The 23,003-nt window shown below is 37.1% G+C and overlaps 1 long non-coding RNA gene across 8 annotated transcripts in view; it reads right to left on the bottom strand.

Moving 5' to 3' along the window:
- Nucleotides 1-23,003, bottom strand: part of LOC101679517 — a 66,430-nt gene that overhangs the window by 39,072 nt on the left and 4,355 nt on the right. Inside the window, exons 3-7 of one of the 8 annotated variants that reach the window (XR_001177391.2) lie at nucleotides 19,534-19,607; nucleotides 15,842-15,937; nucleotides 12,733-12,847; nucleotides 9,125-9,254; nucleotides 7,077-7,144 (exon numbers count right to left, since the gene is read on the bottom strand). This is a non-coding gene — a long non-coding RNA (uncharacterized LOC101679517). Of the gene's footprint in view, nucleotides 1-7,076; nucleotides 7,145-8,573; nucleotides 9,255-12,732; nucleotides 12,848-14,382; nucleotides 14,487-15,841; nucleotides 15,938-19,174; nucleotides 19,220-19,533; nucleotides 19,608-23,003 lie in introns of those variants that run through there. The other 7 variants (XR_001177390.2, XR_001177392.2, XR_001177394.2 and 4 more) reach the window with 7 other exon arrangements.

Here is a 23,003-nt window from a genome sequence, read left to right as displayed (position 1 = left end):
TGTAAGAGGCGGTCACCAGGCGGACCCCAGAGTCCAAACAAAGTTGAGGGGATGAGTGAAGTCAAATAGTGAACACATCTCAGAAACACACACGCACATGTACGTGCATGCTCAGAAAGACTCAGTGTAGTTGGAATTATCACTTGAATCTGAAGTAAGATTGTCCTTGTGTGTTGAGTGAGTGCTTGGCTGGCTTATGGATGGACCATTTCATTTGGGACTGTACAACTACTTCCTTCTATGGTGAAGGAACAGAGCTAGAGTTAGATGTTCGAGGAAAAAACGTTAGGGGTTATAAGGGAGAAGATGAGCAGAACACAGTTGATCCAAGGATGAGGCTAGGGAGGAGGAGATCTAGAATAGATTTATTTTAGAGAAATTCTCTAACTATATTTGGTGAAAAGTTTTATCCACTTTGGTATTAAAAACTCATAATAGATCCCACTCTAAATAATTTGTTTTATATGCTTATGGTAATTGTATAATGGATGATGTATGCCTATCTCTTGGTATACTTGGCTAGATCATTTATAATGAATATTTTTATTATCTTCTTGAAGCTTATGAGGTTCTATATTATATTATATAGTATATCTTATATATAATATTATATACAATTATCCTATATTATTATAGAAATGCCCTCGACTGACAGAGTGGGATCAAGCAAATAGCAATTTTGTGTAATGAAAACTTATCAACGATGATCTTTTTCTAAAAGTGATACTTTACTGTACATGCAGACTAAAATGTTATTCAGGTTGATTAACTTAGATCAATACTCTTTCTAACCAAGAGAACTCAGCATTAAAGGCCTAACAAAAACACTACCAAGTAGAATGAACTGTTAGAAGTCCTGTGCTTGGGGCACCTGGGTGGCTCAGTGGGTTAAAGCCTCTGCCTTCAGCTCGGGTCATGATCCCGGGGTCCTGGGATCGAGCCCCACATAGGGCTCTCTGCTCAGCAGGGAGCCTGCTTCCTCCTCTCTCTGACTGCCTCTCTGCCTACTTGTGATTTCTGTCTGTCATATAAATAAATAAATAAATCTTTAAAAAAAAAAAAAAAAGAAGAAGTCCTGTGCTTGTTTCAGCAGCACATACACTAAAATGAGAAGTCCTGTAAGACACTTCCCTTCTGTCCTACAAATCTATTTCTTGGGTCATTCCATGTAAAGGCAATGACGCATAATGCTTAATATCATGGACTCCAAATATGTTCTAACCAAATCCTGCTTCCATCCTTCATTACTTGTGTGACTGAATGAGTTACTTAACCTCTCCAAGCCTAGTGAAATAAAGGTAATAATAATAGTTGCCTCATCCAGGTACACTGCTTAGCCCAGTGGACAACATATACCAAATGCTCATTAAACGTCATTATTATTGTGCTACTAATATGACCTTTCTGTGGTTTCTCCTATACCTCTTTATTTATATCTCTGGATTCTCAACCTTGAATTTACTTTGGTGACCTGATTTAGTTCTTACGTTGTTGAAATGACATCTTTTTATTTTATCTTCTGCTCTATAAGAAAATGATATCTTACCAAACCCACCTTGACAACCCAACCTTGATACCTTGGTACTCTTTGACCATATTACCCTCTGACTTCAATTAATTCTGCTGTACTAAGCAAGTAGAAGAGGCCCAAGTCCTTCTGGTTCACACTATTTGCTGGTAGATGAATGTTTTATTAGCTTTTCCATAATTTATATAATAATAACAACATTTACTATATTCTGCCACAGACCTAGCAGGGAAGCTCTAGATAAAAGGTCTCAGTGGAGATATTTTTGACACAGCTGTGCCATCAGTTATGATTAGCTCACCCTGAAGAATAATCCCAAAATAGGTCATCAATTGTCACTAAATTCCTTGGTCAGGGATTATAGCCCCAACCCAGCATGCCACCTAGCAAATGTCTATACTTGGAAGCAGAAGACAAGAAAAAAAAAGAAGAAGAAGAAGAAAAATGCAATGTTAAAGACCAAAAAAAAAAAAGAGAGAGAGAGAGAGAGGATGTAATGAACCCATGCAAATCTATCACTGCTACTGGGAAAGATTTCTCAAAATGATTGCCACAACAATAGCAACCATTTATCTCTGTCACCTAACCATCCTTTTGTTTGTAGTTTTAGCCACCATTTGTGTATCTTGGATATGTAGACATTACTTTGTAAGAATTCTGCACAATGAGTAGTCAGATAAGCATTCACAGAGGTTTTGTAAAACCACGTTGTTTTATGAATCTCACAAACTTTCTGCTCCAAAGTGGCATGGAATGTGGAGATATAAAAGACAACGTCTAGTATGCTTGCTTCCTAAAACTTTAATGCTCTACAGCTGTGTCAGAGTTTGTACTCTGTGTCACAGAGTGGGTTCTCCAGACTTTGAGATGGAGACTTGTTTTGAGTAGAGGGTGTTTATTAGAGGTCCATACCTATGGAAGGGAATAGAGGGAAGTAGGGTTGGATGATGGGCCAAATTGAACTATAATAAAAGCCCAAGAAGCTTTGGTCAACTGCTAGAATATATGTCCCAATAAGCTGGCAAACCTGGACTTCATACTTCTGCCTTCATCAGTGGTGGGATATGGACCATCCCAGGAAAGGTGAAGCTTGGCCTTGACAAGGGGAGGCTGTGTAAAGACAACATTCCTGGCAACTGGGCAGCAACTCTCTTCTTGCAAATACAAGCAGTGAATGTCCTGGTCTGCCACTATGGGTTTTCAGACAACTAATCACTTGTGTTCTGAACAGTCTGAATTCAGTTGTTTTTCTCTTTTCACCCTTCCCCCTTTATACCACTACCACTCCTTCTCCCTTTTCCACCTAGCACACACTTCCAGGGGAGCTAGAGGGCAGGCCCTGTGCTAGTCATCTTGCATAATTCCTTTATTCAGATAAGAGAGGATCCTATTAAGTTCAAGGTCATACATTCAGTACAAAGTTACAGCCTAAACCCAGCAGATCCAAGATCTGTCTGTAAATCCCATATATGAGCCACTGAACTAACTATGTTGCCTCCACATGAAGTCACTCAGACACCACATCCATGAAGGTCAGGGTTTTAATCTGGCACGTTTATATGTAGACACAATACTTTTCAAGTCAGTCTGTCAAAAGACATGCTCTGTTTCCTCATTTTACTTTTCACTTCCTTGGTTAGTCAGCAGAAATTTCCATATACATTGCCACAGTTATAAAAAATAAATGACAGTTATCAGAAGTATATTACTGATAAAAAAAAAAAAGGAAAAGGAAAAAAAAGAAATTTTGGAGTGTGTGCAGTATTTTGCTCATAAAGGATGGCATACATTTCTTGATACTTCAGATAAATTCGCCAGTCTTAAGGACTCTGATGACTATACTAAAAGTCTGAAATCTCTCATATCACTTTTTTGACTGTGTATTCCTGGAGAGCAGTATTCAAAATCTATTATTTCTGTGAATTGAAATTTTCCTATGGAGATGCACTAAATAACCCCCCAACACACACTTTTTTTTTTTTTTTTTTCCAGTCAGATCTTCCTTTTGCAGATAGGTATCTTCAGCTTCTCTGTTAGCTGGGAGGACCAGAAAACCATAGCCAAGTTTTATAAAACACCTGTCAGCCAGCCTTTCCTCAGAATTAAACTTCTATGGCAGGATCACAGATAATGTGCCTGTGCACCAGGAGACACTTGAGCTAAAGCTATGGAAGAACTGGTCTGTGTTCCATAATTAAACGCCATGCCCCCCACCCCAGCCCATTTAGATTGTAGTAGAAAATAGAAAAACCAAGTAAGTTTGGGGCCTTTTCTTCCATTTATATATAAAACGATTTGGAGAGCAGAAGGCATAGAGAACATTTATAGCAACTAAGGTCTGTTTTGTTAAGGCATTATCATAACTCGTTCAATTTTAGAACTCTCTGACACATCTTTTGGCAGAGGGACACACACACACACACAAACATAAACATGTAGAGTGATCTAATTGTCATTTCCCAAGGTTAGGTCTGTTCTTTTGCACTAACGTTTCACAAGATGGGCCTGGAGCCATTTAGCCACTGCAAGCCAGAAGATCCTGAGACTAGTCACTCACTCGTTTTATAATTTGACATGCAAATAGATAAAAAGGCTTTGCCATTTTATTGGTGGTGAGGAACTTTCACATCAGTATAGTGAAGAATTCATCAGCTACCTGTTATGTACTGTTTCTTCATTGTTTCATATCACTGTCATTAAGCCACTTATTAGTCAAGTTCTCTTCAGCATAAATATAACACCTTAATCCATCCAATTTTAATCCCCATAAAAGATTATTTCATAGAATATCGTTGAGTAATGTAATCTCTTTCTGTTTTTCCATACTCATGGGCATTTCTAGCATATAAGACAAACATTCTTACTACAGTTATATTAAGATATTAAATAGGAGTACATTAAACTTCTATAAAATTTTTCCTTTGTGTTGCATCTCTGATTTAAGATACCCTTCTGTTAACCACGCGACACAGAATTTGACTGAACGTGCTGGCTACGCTCCTCTCTGTTGCTCCCATTGGAGCTATAGTCATTAGTGTTCTTTCTTCCCTTTCTTCACAGGATGTCCTGATTCTTGGAGGGTCACACAGATAGCTGTCCAATGCAGAAGAATAGAGTTCTCTGCCACTGTAACCAGCCCTCTTCATGCTGGAATTGTAATATACTCAAGCTATTGGTTTCTGAGAATCCATCAATTATCCACTGTTGGAACAGACCAAATCACTTCCGTGGATTAAAACTGTAGAAGTGTAGGCTCCACTCCCCTCCTCCCACCCAACCATATTGAATTAGTATCTCTAGAGATGGAGTCTGGGAATCTGCTTTGTAACAAAGACCTGAGTGACCCTTAGGCATATGAAAATTTGAGAACCATTGAATCATCAGAGGATAGTTAACCTATTTTCAGTCTATGGCTCAATATCAAAGAACTCTTGATAATGTACGGACCCTGGGGACATCTGGTCACAATGGCTCTGTCAGTAGCTATTTTGAAGCATTCCTCCACTCTTATCACTTAAAAGTGAAAGATAAAATATAAAAAGAAAACACCCCAACACAAAGCCTGGTTCAAAAACAAACCAAACATTTCCTTGGACTAGAAAAATTGGAAAGTGTGGCTGAATATAAATGACTTTTGGGCCCCTGAGCCAGAAGCTGGTAGTGGGGGTAGGGGCTCAGTTCCTCTGTTCCAGCTCTACTGCTTGAAGCAAGGGGATGCCTAGGGCCCTGAGCTCATGAAAGAAGCTAAAATTCAGAGTATCCGAATTATGGTTTTATGCAAATTATGGGCTTAGGGAAGCAGAAGGATAAAGAACTGTCCTGTGATCAGAACTAAGCCAAGAGAAAGAAAAACCCAAAATGAAATCAAACCAAACCAGCCAACCAAAAAAACAAAACAAAACAAAAAACCCTCCAACTCATAATGACCCTAAAACTCATATCTAAGACAATTGAAAAAATTGCATTTAAAGGAGGACAACACCATCCACAGTTAACAGAACCATTAATTAAAACAACATCTTCATTTCAGAAAAGCAAGGTTAAGTGCTGATGACTGAAAAATGAAAATAAAAGTAATGTGTGAAAGATGCTAGTTTCAAGGGCCCAGAGAGGAAAACAATCTCCCTCTCCGATTCTCTCTCTCCACCCCTACTTCTCAGTGTCCTGTTTTCTCCAAGGTCTTCAGTGACTGCTCAGAATTTACCTCCTGTCATAACAGCCCCGTATCGTAATTCTGTTAACTCACCTCAACAGAATTCAAAGATAATAACAAAGACTTAAAGAGAGAGCAGTATTTCGTTTTTAGAAATAGGGTCACTGAGATGAAATTAATGCTAGAAGCTAAAGCTTAATTCTAAGTTTAAAGTAAAGCAACAACAAAAAGTTCTCCTTGTTCATTGACTAGTCATTAGGCTCATTTATCTCTCTTCTCTAAGACTGAGCACGCTTCTTGGATGATACTGCAGTATATAGAGCCCAAAAGTGTTTGGTCCGTCCTTTGTCTGCAGATGGGGAATGAAGGGTGTTCTGAGATTTCTCACTGCCAGAGGCCACGTTTTGCATAATGTGCCGCCTCTTTTGTAAGTAGAAACAATACAGGAGTTTTTTTGACTTCCCTGGTGTCAACAGTCAACTACATAGGGTCCAATACATAGGGTCCAATAGCAAATCATGTTTGAAACTGATTGCAGAGCAGGTGACCAGGAGATAAACCAGCTGAGATGACTCAGCCATTCAGAAGGCAGCAACATGAATGATCTACCTATAAGTGATGTCTTTTCGTGTGACACATAATAACATCATCCCAGAAAATGGTTTTTATGACCTCTTACTTGTAGGATATCCAGGAATTATCTGCATGAAGGCATTGACAAAAAGATAGTTATGGTGGCTCAGGCTTGATTTTCACATTAAACATGATAAAGACATGTAACACATGATGGGATGTCTACTAAAATATTTTAGAGTTACCTAATTTTTCATGGAAAGTAGTAACAAAAAAATGTTTTTAAAAAATTAAAGTAGGATCAGTTTTTATCTTAATCTCAGGTCCTACCACAAAATCTTCAGCTCTGTGATAGTTTTTTGGGGAGTACTTATGTTGTATATATATATGTACATATACATATATATATATCATATATCACATTGTTCTCAAGTTTAAGAAGCTTGTAGGTAAATACTTTATCATGTTTCATCCTCTGAGTCAAATGGGAAGGATAAAAAGATTGTAGGCAGCTAATGATGTCCAAGAACAGGTTGTAGAAAGAAATTAATAACCCTTTTCTGCTTTCCTTCTACTCTTCCTTGTTCTTCCTTTGCTTCCGTCCCTCTTTTCTTTCTATAATTGAAAAATTCATTTGAATCTTCAAATTTTTACTCTATACTAACTAAATGTGTGCCAAGAATATAAAAACAGAAAGGGACAATCCAATTTTATATGGTTTGCTTTCAAGAGGATTATACAAAGCACTGTTTGAACACAGGAGATGCACTAGATTCTGTGTGGAATAATAATGAAAGTTGAGCAAAGAATTTAAGAAATTACCTGAGACCTGGAAGATTAGTATAAGTTTGCCATGCAGAGGAGTAGGGGCAGATAAAGCAGAAGGTGATCTGTAAAGGAGACACAGGCAAGAGAAAGCACACATTTTCAAGCAATTATAAGGAAGTCAGTTTTGTTCCTTAGTAAAATAATACCATCTTGGTTAATTTTGTGTGTCATTTGGCTAGGTTAGAATTCCCAGGTGTTTGGTCAGACTCTAGATATGCTGCTATGAAGGTGTGTGGATGTGATTATCTTTCATAATGTGGGTGGCCCTTATCCAATCTGTTGAAGGTTTCTTAGAGAAGACAGAATGCTGGAATTCTTCCTCAAGATTATAACATAATAATGCTGCCTATATTTCTGCCCTATAATCCAGCATGCTGGTCCGCCCTACAAATTTCAGACTTGAAACAATTGTTTAAAATCTCTTTTCCTCTCTTTCTTCCTTTCTTCCCCTCCCCCGCTTCCTCCTTCCTCCTTCTCTCCCGCCTTCACTCCTATTGGCCTTTTTCTCTGAAAACTCTTTACTGATACAAATACTAATACATTGTGAGTATTGGTTGTGTTCTGCCCATATCCATTGCTTATTTGGTTAACTTCTCATTATAGCCATTTAAGTGAGGTAAAGACAAAGAGAAACTGAGACTTACTTAAAGAAAAACAAAAACAAAAAAACTTGCCTATGACAGCTAGTGATAGAGCTGTGATTTCAGCTGTTTTGTGTGACTCTACCTTCACTTATAATTACTATACTGCTTCTTTAGAATCTAAGCTGTGGAGGGGCACCAGGGTGGCACAGTTGGTTAAGCGTCTGACTCCTGGTTTTGTCTCAGGTCATGATCTTAGGCCATGATCTCAGGTGGTAGGATCCAGCCCCGCATCAGGCTCTGTGCTGACCTCACAGTCTGCTAAATTTTCTCTCACCTTCTCCCTCTGCCCCTCCCTGTCTCTCTCTCTCTCTCCCCCCCTCAAATAAATAAATCTTAAAAAAAAAAAAATTCTTAGTTGCCAAGAACCAATACATAATATTCAAAAGGGGGACGATATACTCAGTATGATAAAGATCATCTTCCTACAAGATGAAAGATTGGAGACCAAAGAAATTGTTTAAAAATCATGAGTTAGTCTTTTTGACAAAACTTTCCAAAGCACTGAAGGTCCCATTTGACGGCTCTCAGTCATGTGATTGCCAGGTAGCTTCTCTTTAGCATATTCCGTATGCTTCTCTTTTCTAAAATCATTTGGCCTGATTGTTGACTGACTCTAAAGCCACTGTCTTCTTCCTCAATACCTTTATATTGCAAAAATGATTTTGGAAAAGAAAGCCTTTCTTTTTTTTTTTTTAATTTAATTTATTTATTTGACAGACAGAGATCACAAGCAGGCAGAGAGGCAAGCAGAGAGGGAGGGGGGAAGCACGCTCCCTGCTGAGCAGAGAGCCTGATGCAGGGCTTTGTCCCAGGAATCTGGGATCATGACTGGAGCAGAAGCCAGAGGCTTTAACCCACTGAGCCACCCAGGTGCCCCAAAAGAAAGCCATTCTTGAGAGATCAAAATGACTATAATGGGATTGGCCATGCACAGAAGTGTGTTTGTATGTTTTCAGTGAGTATTAACATTAACAAGTAAATAATAACACTTATAGCAAGGTATTTAGTTCTGCTAATGCAGCCACAGACCCTGCCCTCCACAGGTTATAATCTAGTAAAACATGTTCAAAAGTAATTACAAGTACAAGAAGTATCTAATGAGAATTGGATATAGTAGTCTATTATTAAAAAGAGACCACCACATCTTCTGTAGTTAAAAATTAAGAAATCAAGAAGGTATTTTCAGTATAACTAAGATTTAAACTTTTTTTTCCCCCTGTGATTTTGGTGTCTTTAACCCAGAGTGGTTATTTCTTTTGCCTATTTCATTGCTCCCCAGACAATAGGAAAGGCTTTGACACTTCATAGCATTCAGTTCTTTAGATTCCCATCTCTGGTGATCTGTTCTTCTACTTCCTCATTTTCCCTTCTTCCTTCTTCTTCTCACACTCATCTTACTTTGGCTGTCACTGCCAGATTCTTCCCACTCCTCTGTTGCATGGATAGGGAGACGATGTTACATAGAGTCAGAGGATGTGTTCTAGAGTCCCAGCGCCACCACTTACTTCCATTACAACCTTGACACAGCCTATAAGAGATTCATGATGGTCAGTCTTTGATATATATTTTAAGAGCTCAATTAATATTCATTCTTTTAAAATCTTTTGGTGGTTTCCCTTTGCACACTGGATAAATTTTCAAGTGACTTAGTATTTTAGTATTTAGTGTGAAAAGGAATGACTTAAGCAGTTTGGTCCTAACCTATTGACTTTAGTCATCTTGGGCTGTTACAACAGAATACCACAGAGTGGATAGTTTATAAATAACAAATTTATCTCGTGGTTCTGAAGGTATAATGAGCAAGATGAAGGCACAGATGGTTTTGGTGTCTACTGAGAATCTGCTTCCTCATTGATGGATGACTCCTTTCACTGTGTCCACATGTGGTAAAAAGGAGAAAGGAGATCCCTATGATCTCTCCTATATTTAAGGGCACTAATTACATTCATGAGAGCTCCACCCTTATTACTTAATCACTTTCCAACCCTTCACCTCCAAATACTATCACATTGGGGATTAGGTTTCAACAGATGAATTTTGAGGGGAAATAAACAGTCTAGAGACTTCTAGTCATTGCCCTGGGCCACTTTGATCAAGGACCTTCTGCTAAATGAAGACTAGTCCATTTATTGTCCTAACAGGAAATCATTTTTCCCCATCAACTTTGGTTCTTTATCAAATAAACAGAGGTCTAAAGTTCATGCAACTTGGGAGATCTTTAAGAAGGATCAGAAGGAGGGAGGGGGGGAAATTATGAATACAACATAGAGTACAGATTTGGAGAGGGACCCATGCACCTTAAAGTTCATTTGCTTCCTACTCAGTCTTCCTCTGCCCATTGCACCTTTTGATCAGATACATCCTTTCCCTTTTCTCTGCTTATTAAATATAATCTATTGTCAACTGAAATAGTACCTCATCTCTGAAGACTGCCAAGTGTTTCACGCCCACTGCAGTATTTTTCCTCCTCTGAATTCTTCTAGCACTTATTATCTGCACTCTTAACTTAGACTGCATTGCATACTGACTTACACAGTTACTTACGTTGATATGTGTATGTCAATTTACAAGATGTCTAATTTGATTACTGATTCCCTGGGAATTGGTTCTGTTCCAACTCCCACCCCACCCCAACTTAGTGTTTTGTGTAGGTAGGTGCTCACTATTTTGTTTGTTGATTCATATCAAAGATATTTCCAAGATTTTTTTTTTTTTAGTGGAAAGAGAGTACAAAATGTTTTTGTTTTATTTAAATGTAATTTGCTCCAATTATAATTCCAAAGGCACCAAACCCACCCAATTAAGATTAAATAAAGTTCTTTTTATTTACATGTCATATAAAATGTGTTAAGTAAACTAAATTGGTATATACAATAGATTTCTTCTAAAAATTAACACTGAGGATAATTATGGGGCATCTGCCTTTCATTTTTTGTTACATTTCAGTACGTTTATATGAGGATAATTTTCTCAAATTTTTTACTAAACAATCAGCTCAATGCATTTTATAGTGTTTTTTCCTAAAGAAGTCTACTTTGAAAATAGTGTTAGCCATATGAAAGAGGGTGTATTTCTAAATGAAGTGTCATTAAAAGCGGCAAGAAGGAGAGCATTTATGCACCATGTCTTAAACCATCCTTCCTTCATTTGTACTGCTGTGGAAGTATATTCCTTAAGCCCTTGATGTGACTATATCAGCAAAATATAATAAATTAACATGAGTAATCCTCTACTTTTATTATACTGTATCTTTTCACATGAAAAGCATATAAGTAGGCATGAAATACCATGAATTTTCTACCCCTAACTGCATTATATAAAGAGCTGTCGTAGGCATATGAAGTGCTTTTAATCTGAATGAACTTCATTAGCTCTGGATTTAGTTGTGCATTCAGGGTACAAGTTGAAAGGCCTACCTGTTTGCTCAGGCTCTTCTTAGAGTTTGCCTGAGCAACGCAGAAGGAATATAGTCAGATGGGACAGAGGTAGTTAAAGAAATAATTAGAAGAAGAAGCCCTTTTGAACATTGGCAGGAATCTATTTAACGCAAGAGGCATTTCCTCTAGAACTGATCAGGAATTGTCTTCTGGGAGCTTCTAGTCAGACCTTCAGGAGAGTCTCTATTACCTTTGGACCATGAGGGACCCAAGGCCAGGGGAAATGTGTGGGAGCATGTGGGGTCCAGGAGAGATGGGAAAGGCACCCCCAGCACGACAAGAACCAAGGACAGGTCTCAAGGGCCTGCTCGGGGCAAGGCATGACCCTAGCCATTGTACACATAATATTTAAGCCTCACAACAACCTGGCGAGGTTGGACATGGTCACTTTCCTCATTCTACAGACGTCCTCTGAAAGTCAGAGAGGTGAACTGACTTGCCCAGGGCTACAGCATTAGGTGCAGGCAGAGTGGAGATGCGAAGCCAGACAGTCTGGCTCCGGAGGTGCTCTGTAGCCCCTCTGGATGCGGAGTACCCAGGACAAATAAGTGATGAAAAAGACAAGAACTCTATGTTAAAGAAGTTACATTTGATTGAGGGATGGCTATTAATCTAAAAGCAGAATGATGCATTCCTATTAATATACTATGTAAGCACTGTTACAAGTAAAGGCAAATTAAAGATAAAAGATATACAAAGATAAAATAAAGATACTGTCCACATGGAAGAACAACTCTGCTCACCTACACATGGTCCTGTGGCCTCCAGTAGCTGCAGAGTGCTGCCCGGCCAAGCACAGGCATGTGAGATGTACATAGTGGCGGGGGGGGGGGGGGGAGATGCACAGTCGGGGGCAATTACCGTTTTTAAAGAATTCCTAATCCGACAGTGAGTCGTTCATGTAAAAAAATAATTATGTGACAGATCAGAATAAGTCCTGGGAGACGTGAATTGAAGCCTAGAGCAACAGGAGTTTTACTAATGATGATAGTCAGGAAGGACATCCTGGAGGAGGTGATGAGGTTTAGACATGGAGTTGGTAGCATCTCATTCTATATTAATGGGAGGAAGAGGAGGAACACCAGGCAGAGTAAGAGCAGAAGCAAAGTGAAGGAGATGGCTGTCCAGCACGTACTCAGTGCTTCTGTAAGGCCCAGTGTAAACGGCTGTCAGAACAGCACCCACGCAAGTGGGGGGCAAGTGTGAAAAGGTAAGTAAGGGGTGGGAGATCAAAATCATGCCATGCTGCAAAGGCATTATAATGCCTTGCCAATGCCTTGCGTCTTTTATTGGAAACTATGGGGTTTACCTGGGGTTCTCCTGTCAGGAGGCTGCTTGCTCAGAGAAGTGCTGTGGAAAGACTCCTGGTAAGGAGTAACAGGAAAGGTGGAAGGCCAGAGACAAAGTGAACCAGCTCCCACGTTAACATACTGATTTAAATGAGAAGCAGCGATAGCTTGAATTCAGTAACGGATGGGAGTAATATAGAGTATGGAATAGAAAGTTAAATAGCCCGGTGGTTCTTTTCCACTTTAAAAGCACACAGGAAATAAACACAGAGAATCTCACCTTCTGTATCAGCCCAGCTGAACTAGGGGAAATGTTCTCCCATTAGACTTGATGGACAGTTGGTTCACTCGGCCCAATGCAGCATTAGGTGTTCTTCCCACGAAAATCTCACCAACTAATAAAATAAATTGTGATAGATGAAGGAATCACACCATTCCTTTTCAAATTCTATGTCAAAGAACAGGTCAGAGTCAAACATACTCTGGTAGGTCAATGTTGGTATTTCTTGTGCATTTAAATACTTCTCTGTTATTTGCAGAAATGTGATGTCTTTTAAATAATGATCTTATTAAACGGCTCTTATTGGGACATATACAAACTCCAACAGTTTTTGGTGATGATTAACTGAGTTTTACATAATATATGTAACAGTGTCTGACATATAGTAAGTGCTAGAAAACTATAAGCTATTATCATCATTATCATTTTTATTTGCAGTAGTAAGGTTAGTGTCCCTGGGTTAGGATGTTTAGTCTGATTTATTGCTGTTCCTATGATCAGCTACAGATGTTTGCAAGGTGGCTAGCCCGGGTTTTAGATACAGTACAGTGTTGATCAGTGGTGCTAACTAGAATCCACTGAGATTCTCCAGCATCTACCATCAGTGACTTAACCACCTTCGCAATACAGAAACCCAGAAGCTTGTTTAACAAGTTTATTTTCACAGGTGAACATTTGCAAATATGAATACGACTTTAATTAGAAAAAACAACACGATAAGGATACTCAGCACTGTGATCCACAATAAAAGCAAATCCTGCTGTCTTCAAGCCAGTGGGTGTTATCCTTGCCTAAGAACCCTAGGATCGTGCCCTTAATTAGCTAATTATTTAGAAATTAGAAAGGAATCACTTAACAAGGAACACACACCCCATGATACAAGTGACATGAGTGGTGAGTAAATTTACTTTCAAGAATTAATAAAGAGTGTCAATGAACTACATATGGTATTCATGTGTAATTAAAAACAAATTACAGTGTAGAGAAACATGAAACATGCTAGTAAATTAATCTCCTCAATTAAACAAAAAAATCTCCCAAAATTTTGATAGAAAACATATGTATTTTCTGCATGAAATATGGAAATGATTTCCCTCTGTCTGACTTAATGTTTGTTTAAAAGAATCAACAAGATTGCAGCCATATATGGGGACTATTTCACTGACACGTGAGCAAGAAGACCTTGAACAACAACACCAGAAAACAAGCCCCTCCTCATTTGCTTTGGCAGCGTTCCCCCCACCCCCCACTAATTAAACACGGTATAGTGGAACAAGTAAAAATAATCTACCTTGAATACTACTCCACTTTTTTTTTTTTTTAGTTTTCTATACAATAATAAATACAACATTCCAGATGTATAACAGGAAGCACAATCACTTAGATTTATGAGGTACTTCCCCACCTCCATTTCCTTGCAAAAGAGAGAATCCTGGACCTGGTGGGTTGTGCTCTCCTGGAAAGCAATCCCAGTTTATACTCTGTGAAACTCAAGGTAAACCTCAATTAGCAATGAAATACTGCAAACCTCACTGTTGAAGAATAGTGGGACTCTAACCAAGTAATAAGGGTAACACTCCAGGGAAAATGCAATAGATCCCCAAATTCTCTATGTTATACTCAGTGGAATTTATTTGAACCTCATCTTACTAATTTTGACATCATCTGGGTTGTCCTGCATTTATCTGTTTGATGGCTAAGCTGGTTGCTAATTTCATAACCTTTATCATTCTTCTCTTCCAAAATAAGCAACCCTATAAGAATACAAAAAGGAAAAACATAAAAATAAGAGGAGGTTGATGGGGGGAAGGAAAAATCAGAATAAATAATAGAAGGTAGAGCCAAGTATAAAATTAATGCACAAATAATTTAATTCCTCACATGATTTATTAGAAATTGGCTATGCATTTGCCTCTGGGCTTCCTAAGAATCAACCCAAAGACAGAAATATGGTCAGTTACTCAACACACAATTCAAAAATGAATTTTTTCACATGCAGAAAAATGAGGGTTTTCACGTGCAGAAAGAACACGTGTAGGATAGTTAACAATGTGCCAAGGTATAAAAGAAGCCAATTAATGTGAACCATGTGTGCCCAGCATCTTTACAATAAATCTAAAGACAGGTTCTCCCAGACTTTTTAAAAAATGTTTCAGTATGGCCTGCTGTCCTAAGCCTACATACCAGTCAAAATAATCTCGTTTAGTTTTCCATGACTTGGATTATTCCAAGGACATCATTTGGATTTTGGAAGGGCTAAAAATATTTTAATTAGTAGCTCTTGAAGTGTGGTCCCCAGACCAGCAACATTAGCATCACCTGGGAACTTACTAGAAACACAAATGTTTAGGTTCCACCTCAGACCTTCTGCATAAGAAATTCTGGGAGTGAGGCCCAGCAATTAATCTATTAAATTGCACGTTGGAGAAAGATAACAAGGTGAATTTATAGTTGAAAAAGGCAAATAAAACATGTTTATACAACATATAGCTTTTAGTGTTTCTGGAATATATACTATGAAACGAATGACTTGGTCAAAGGAAACTGAATGAACAGAGGAAAGAATTTATGAATTTAGAGGGTGTTTCAGAAAAAGAGTTGTTATTTTAGGAAATCTTAAGTACTTAGTAGAGAAGGTGAGGAATGGAGTGATAAAAAGACTGTGAAGGGGGATAGGTTAGGTGACTCATAACAAAACTATGTGATCCTGAGTGTAGTTGGTTCTGCTTTTGCATGAAACAAAAATACACAACACCAACAGCTGTATTTTAAAAGATTGCATCTGCTCAACCATAGCAGAGTCAGTCATGACTTCAGTATTCTGAGAAATGCTTCATGAAATTGGGTGTGTTGATTTGCAGTTCTATATGTTTAAAGGGAGAAAACCAGCCACAGAAGTTCAGAAATACTCCATTGCTTGGTCAATGGTCATTATTGTCATTATCATAATTATTATTATAAATATATAATTATATTGTCATTATAATTATATATGTATATTCATATATTACACACACACACACACATATTGAATTTAAAATATAAAATTCAAACATAAGTGCCATGGGCTGAATTATTTTCCCCCAAATTCATATATTGAAGCTCTTACCCCCAAATATTATGAGTTTTGGAAATAAGGCCTTTGGGAGGTAACTAGGTTTAGATGAGGTCTTGAGGCTGGGGTCCTCACGAGGAGCTTAGTGCCCTAATGAAAAGAGAAACAAAGGTCACCCTTCACCCTCTCTCTCTCTCCCTCCTCCCCTTCCCACTTTCTTCCTCTACCTCCCTGCTTGCCTTTCTCCCTTTCTCATTCTTCCTCCCTCCCTGCTTTCCTTCCTCCCTCATCTGCCACCAGGTGAGGAACAGCAAGAAAGCAGGCATCTACAAGTCAGGAAGAGAGCTTTTAACAGAAGCCAACCATGCTGGCACCTTGATCTTGGACTTCTAGCCTCCAAAACTAGAAGGTAATAACCGTCTGTTGTTTAAGCCAAGCAGTCTTTTGAATTTTGTTATGGCAGCTCTAGCTGACTAAGATAATAAGTTTGAAACAAATTGATTTTAGTCCTTTAAAATTTAGGAGGAATTTTTAGTCCTTCAGAGATTTGTGATGTAATTAGTAATTAGTAATTAGTAATCTTCCAATTACTAATCTCTGATAATTGAAGTGATTATTGGAGGCTTTGTTTCAGACAGTAAGGCACACCAGGTACTCTGCCAGGTCTTCCTGCCATTGTGGAAAAATTGGACATTGCATAAAATACATCTGACTCGTGGTCAGATTTGGCCCATGGCTGTAGGTGGCCAGTCCCTTCTCTAGAACATTGAAAACTAATGATCACGTAGTACATCATTTTTGTAAAACTCCATAGCAGCCAAATCTAAATAACACATTTTGTTGTGATGAAACTATTTTTAAAAGGATTTGGTAAACACAAAATTCAATGTAGCGATTACCTCCTCTGATTCCTCTAGAGGAAAAGGAATGGGAAAATAGGAACAGATGAAACACCTTTAGTAACTCTAGTTCTTAGATTGTGTGGTAGAATCGTGAGGATCTTTTCTTACTGTGCTTCCTAAGTCACATAGATGTTTCATATGTTCTTTTTATATTTCATATTTTACATAATTACAAATATCACTGCATCCCTAAATGATTTAGTTTTCTAGAAGCGACTCTACTTAGTAGTTAGGTCACTGGTTCTCCATGACATCATGTTTCTCACCACCAAAGGACCAGTTGTGAAGCCTTTCAGGGGAAATACATGAATAAATTAATTTAGACAGACTTACATAGGCAATCATGAATCTCTTTAACATGTATAAATATTGTATATATACATATCACCATAAAAATTTTAAAATTTGGCATACGGGATAAAGTAATCTGTTTCCTGAAGTTTAAAACAGTTCATAAGATCATGTTTATATGAATCAGAGACAAAGGCTCAATGGCTCTATTGTATAGCAGGGATAGTTATAATGTCTGTCAACCGTATGTATATATTTTCTAAATATACACATTACGCAAAGAAATTATAAAACCTCAAAACTATAGTTCACCTAAAATAAATATGGCATTGTATACAGGGTGTTGGCCTGGTGCTAAGTAATTATGGGAAATAACCTGAATGTGATCCTTAAGTTATACAGGCTTATATCAGGTTTCTGCAAAAATCATATAAAATTCCTCTTTCTAAGGGTCTGCAGGGGAAACACAGAATATTAATTTCATGGAGTTCCATTCCAGTATTTCTGTAAGAATTATATGTCTGGATAAGGCAGTTACTACATACTGCACTAATATAGTTGAAAACATTCCATGAATTGAATAAGAATATTTCCATCCAAAAAGTGCCAAATAACAGGTCACCTCAAGTGAATGGAGAAAGGTATAATTATGGGTGCATTTAATACCTGTAATGAATTCAACTTTGAAAGCTTTCCATTGTTTATATGTCATATACTGGTTATAAATAAAATTTTAAAAGGTATAGCACAAAGAGAACATTAAAACTTCAAAGATTATATATATATACATATATACTGTATTTGTTATGTTGCGATGACATACTGTATTATTCAGTTATATGAGATCTTGACTGCCAAGCAAAATATATTTGTCCAATCTCAAACTATGGATTTTTATTTTCTTTTCTGTTCACATCATTTGGATTTAAGCTAGCATTTATAACTATCAGAGCCTGATGGATGATTAGAAAAAGACTTAGAAAAAAATGTTCACATACTGTAAGTTAAAATATGAGATTTTGAAAGAAAAAAAATCACTACTTTATAATAAATTAAGGTGATAAAAAGAATGTCCATTAAGATTTCATGGAAAAAGTGAAGTAATACTACTTTATGTTATTCAGATAAACTTAACATATTTCATGAGCAATGTTTTAACTTCTAAAAAAATTGTAAAAGTAAACTTTTGGGTAGTGTTGTAGATCCCCAAAGGCAAATTTTTTAACGTTTAAGTGCCAATGATATTTAAGAATTGGAATGAATAGCGTGGTAGGTGTCTTTCAAGTTATGATAACAACCTGTGTAATAGTCTCTGAATTTTCAGCCATTTTCTTGGATTTGCTCATTATTGATTATGTTGCACATTGCTAAGAATATTAGAGTAAATGGACTTTTTATGTATTTATTCACTCACTAAAAAGCAAGATTTAGCAATTACACAGTAAGTGTTTAGAATGTATTGGTCACATAGGTGAAAAGATAAATAAAAAATCTGGAGAATAATATAGTCTGTTAAAAGAATATGTTTTTAAAACTTAATTGTCTTTCACTGTAAAAAATGCAAAACTCTGAGTTCTATTAAGTATACTTTCATATTGAAATATCATTTTACTTCCTTAATAGCCAGGTTTTATTTACCCCATCTCTTCTTACACGACAATCAAAATGACATTTTGTGTATTGTACCTTGACTGGTGTATGTTGCCTTTTTTCATGGATATATTTGTAGTATATATTATTTCTAACCATCTAAGATAAAAAATATTTTATTTAGAAAATTGACACATGCTCAGTGAAGAGGATTGATGAACAGTGAACTACACAGATTATACTAGATATCCTCTAGATTTCCACCATAAATAAATGATTCCTGCTAATATGTTGGCATATCTGCTTCCAGATACAGATTCAGATACAAGTATGGGTCTGGGTATGGGGATTATAATTCTATATAATATATATGTAATAGAGTGTGAACCACAGTGTGGTCCACAGAACAGCAGCCTTAGCATAACCTGGGAACTTGTCAGAGAGGTAGAAGCTCATGCCGCACTACATACTTACTGAATCAGAACCTGCATTTTAACATTTCTCTGATTTTTGTACTGATTAAAATTTGAGAAAACACCACCCTAGATGACTTTGGGAGCCTGCAGATACACCAAGTCGAGTAGATGAATCAGGGCCAACTTACTCATTAGAATAGACAGTGGCTAGAACCCACGATAATTTACAGGGTCTGTCAATTTGTTAAAAATAAAAATTAACAAAAATGGTTAAGAATAAAAATTTAAAGAAAATTAAATAAGAATTTTAAAATAAACTTTTAAGTAGAAGAAAATATTTTAACACATGATCTTAATATATTCAGCTTTATACAAGTGCAACTGTAAAATATAATTTTTCATACAATATTTTTAATGGAGGAAGGCACCCAGGAAGACAAAATTTCCTAGGGCCCACAAAAGTCATAATGTAGCCTTGTGATGATATTTTTCATCTTTCTAATTAAGTATTTAGAATAATTAGGGTAACTAATTATTGGTAACTCACCAGAATAAATGTATATGCAAATTCAAAAATCTTAGAAGAACTAGGAATGGTTCACTTCTAAACCAGAAGGAGCCCTAGAAATCAGAGGATAAAGTCCAAATATGACGATAAAATAAAATATGTATTTATCTGATGACAGATTACACTGATGATAATTTTCCTTGTTATGTTTCATTTTAGCCTTGTTATTTTTAAGCTGGGACCTGATGTGTAAAAATTTAGTAATATCTATGACCAGTGGGGTAATATTTTTGATAGTGAAAGCTGAAGGTGTACAGGCAATTTTCTCTGCTCTTCCTTTTTATATTTCAAATAAACTATATAGAAATGAGTTTGTTTATTCATCTAAGTTCACTTCACTTTCAAGTCCCCAGACTTAAAATTTTGACACTGAACAGGGGAAATTTCTTTAACATCCATTAGCAAGCAGTTGAACATGTTTGGACGGCAGCCTCCTACCCAAGTACCCTTTACATTATATGAGATAGCGCATTCGTTGCCAAACGTACGTTTTAGAAATCAAATAAATTTTAGCGTAAAGCTGGTTAATGAAACTAGCAAATTTAGACTTGTTTAAATGTCAGTATAATATTAAGTACCATAAGCTGCATGCCAAGCAGTTAAAATTGTTTTTGGAAGGATATGAAATTAATTGTTAGAAAGAGAATTTAGTGACTTAAAGTACTCCACAATCAGTGTTATCATTTAATGCATCTTTTGGCAATTATTAAACCCTTGGGAACAGCATGAATATCCTTATCAAGTCTGGAAAGACACTAATGGGGAGGAGAATGGAGTGATGCTTGCATTTACATGTGGGCCTGAGCCCAGAGAAAAGTGAAGGGGGAAAAAAAAAACATAAAAACACCCTCGGGCTCAGTGCCCTGGGCAGATACATTGTGCAGCCACCAGAATTTCCAATCACACCATTTCCTGCATTAATCCAGTGTTTTATTCCTTTTCTTCCTTTTGTATTTTTGGATGCTTGTCAGTTTTAAGGATAGACAGACATTTTTAAATCCCCGTGCATCATTTACTTTGTAGATTATTTACTCAAATCCATGATTAATAAGAAAGTCATATTAAGGCCAAAAATGTGTTGGAGAGTTTGGGTTGGTTGAATTTATAAGTTCTTAATGACAACAATAGAAGAAAACAAGTATTAAGCACTTACTGCTAGGCATTGTTCTAAGCATTTTATTATTTTATTTAATCCTCAAGGATCTTAAAAGAGATTTACTATTTTTGTCTCCTCTTTACAGATGAGGAGACTGAGGCAAGGTGAAATTCAATAACCATCTGTTTGTTTTTTAAGATTTTATTTATTTATTTATTTGTCAGAGAGAGAGAGAGCACAAGCAGGCAGAGTTGCAGGCAGAGGCAGAGAGAGAAGCAGGCTCCCCAATAAGCAAGGAGCCGGATATGGGACTTGATCCCAGGACCCTGGGATCATGACCTGAGCCAAAGGCAGCGGCTTAACCAACTGAGCCACCCAGGCGTCCCAGTAACCATTTCAGTTTTAACTTGATGGGAAACCATCTCAAATACCTACTTTCCTGGCTTGGGAAATGCAGCTGTTGGATATAATTGTGCTTTTATGTCTCGGTATCGAAAATACCTCAGTTATCGTGTAACAGAAACATGAATTGTACTGAGACTATCCGCAGACAAAGGAAGTTATTGGCAGGACCAAGTCCAGAGTTTTGTTTGTTTTGTTTTATTTTGCCTTTGCTTTTAGTTCTGATTTTCTAGTGTCCAATTGAATTCTCAATCTAAAAATTTGATTAAAGAAGGAAAAAACCTTTTCCGATACTTGAAGAACCTGAGCGGTATCCACCTAATCGAGGTGAGTCAAATGTTGAATGAGGGCAAGATTACACCTCACTTGGATAGAGGTGAGAGGTGGGTTCCAGGGCTGTTCCATGGATGTAAAGGGAAGGGGCGAGAATGTCTGCCCTTGAAATGTTTGAGAAACAGCAGTTTGTGCCAGAGAATACTTCCCTCCACATTCTACGGCTGCCGTTAACCACATTCACACCATCACCTACTAACCAGCAACATGAGACCAGAATCCTAGGATTTCTTCACAAAACTAGAAGGGAGGGCCTTGGCTGATTGCTTAGCCAAAAATGGGCCATCAGAAGAGCTTGAAATAGTCACTGCCCCAGTTAAATAACCTAAGCTACCAGGTTTGCCAGCTTGAATTAATATTTGCTCCAATGTTTTAATTTATGACTACATCACATAGGTCATGTTTTTAAGTGTTCCTGTGAAAACCACGGCAGGGTTATATTATTGCACTGGTATAATCACAAAGTCTGTGCTTTTAAGGAGTGCATGTACTGTGATTAAGCTAAGTAAGAATTATATAATTTAGGACAAGAAATGATTTTTTTTTGATAGACCATGGAAGTAAACGATGGACTTAGGTGAGGTTGAGAAGTTCCAGAAAATTCTGTTCCTGCTAGGTCTATCTTCCACTGAAAGTTCCATGTGTCTCCTTTTTGTGAAGGCTCTGGGTGTGACTGCTGAGAGAGAATTAAGACAAGAAAAAGGGAAAGAATTCCTGTTAGCTGAGCATCTTCTACCAGCTATGCACAGGAACAGTGAAGGTTCCGTAAATCCTCACATGAACCAAAAGGGAGGTGCTGTCATCTTTCAGAGGTGAAGAAAATAAATTTCATAGTGAAGCTAAATAACTTGTAAGTTCACAGTGCTGTTAGGTAGTAGAAACAGGATTCAAACTCAGGTCTCTTTGTATCCTAAGGTTTATATACACTTATGTACTCTTTAGAGCTGTAGTTTAAATAATAAATCAACTAGTATATCAACTAGCTTAGCTACTTAGCAAAATCCAGGAAAAATGGTCATGGACAAGGCAGATAAATTTTGGTCACTAAGGGATAAAAAGGATAGAGAGGAAGGGAGACAGTCATGGACTTGGTATTAAGTTTTCAACTACACTTAGAAAAAGCTGTTACGGATTTCCCTCCTCAAAGGAAAATACTCTTATTTTTTCTGGAATGCCAATGCATGCCAATTCAACTTTGGCTCATATTACTATGAAAATACTATGGGTACACTACACAAGTGAATAAAACCCCATAGAAATAGAATAGATTAGCAACAGTTCTATACATTTTCCTATGTTTCTTTTCTTTTTTATGCAAGTACATTTTCTTTCAAAATTATCTTTGTTGCAGGAACAAAGAATTGAATGGAACTATTGAAATGATTCTAGAAATTACAACGCTAGAAAAGATGCCCACAAACATGTTCTGTTCTCTAAAGTAAGAAGACCGTATAACATTTTATCAGTTTAATTACAAAGTCCATTTAAAAATAACTCCCTAGGGATCACAGAAGTTGAATCTTTACAGTGTACAATTATCTTTACCCAGTCAGCACATGAAATAACTACTCTGTTCCCAGTTCTCAGTTCAAAAAAATTTTTCAGTGTGGTAAGAGAT

Source organism: Mustela putorius, unplaced genomic scaffold (genome assembly GCF_011764305.1).
Source record: "Mustela putorius furo isolate JIRA1106 unplaced genomic scaffold, ASM1176430v1.1 tig00003845_pilon_pilon_pilon, whole genome shotgun sequence".
NCBI lineage: Eukaryota > Metazoa > Chordata > Mammalia > Carnivora > Mustelidae > Mustela > Mustela putorius.
This window is presented reverse-complemented; position numbering and strand designations above follow the sequence as displayed.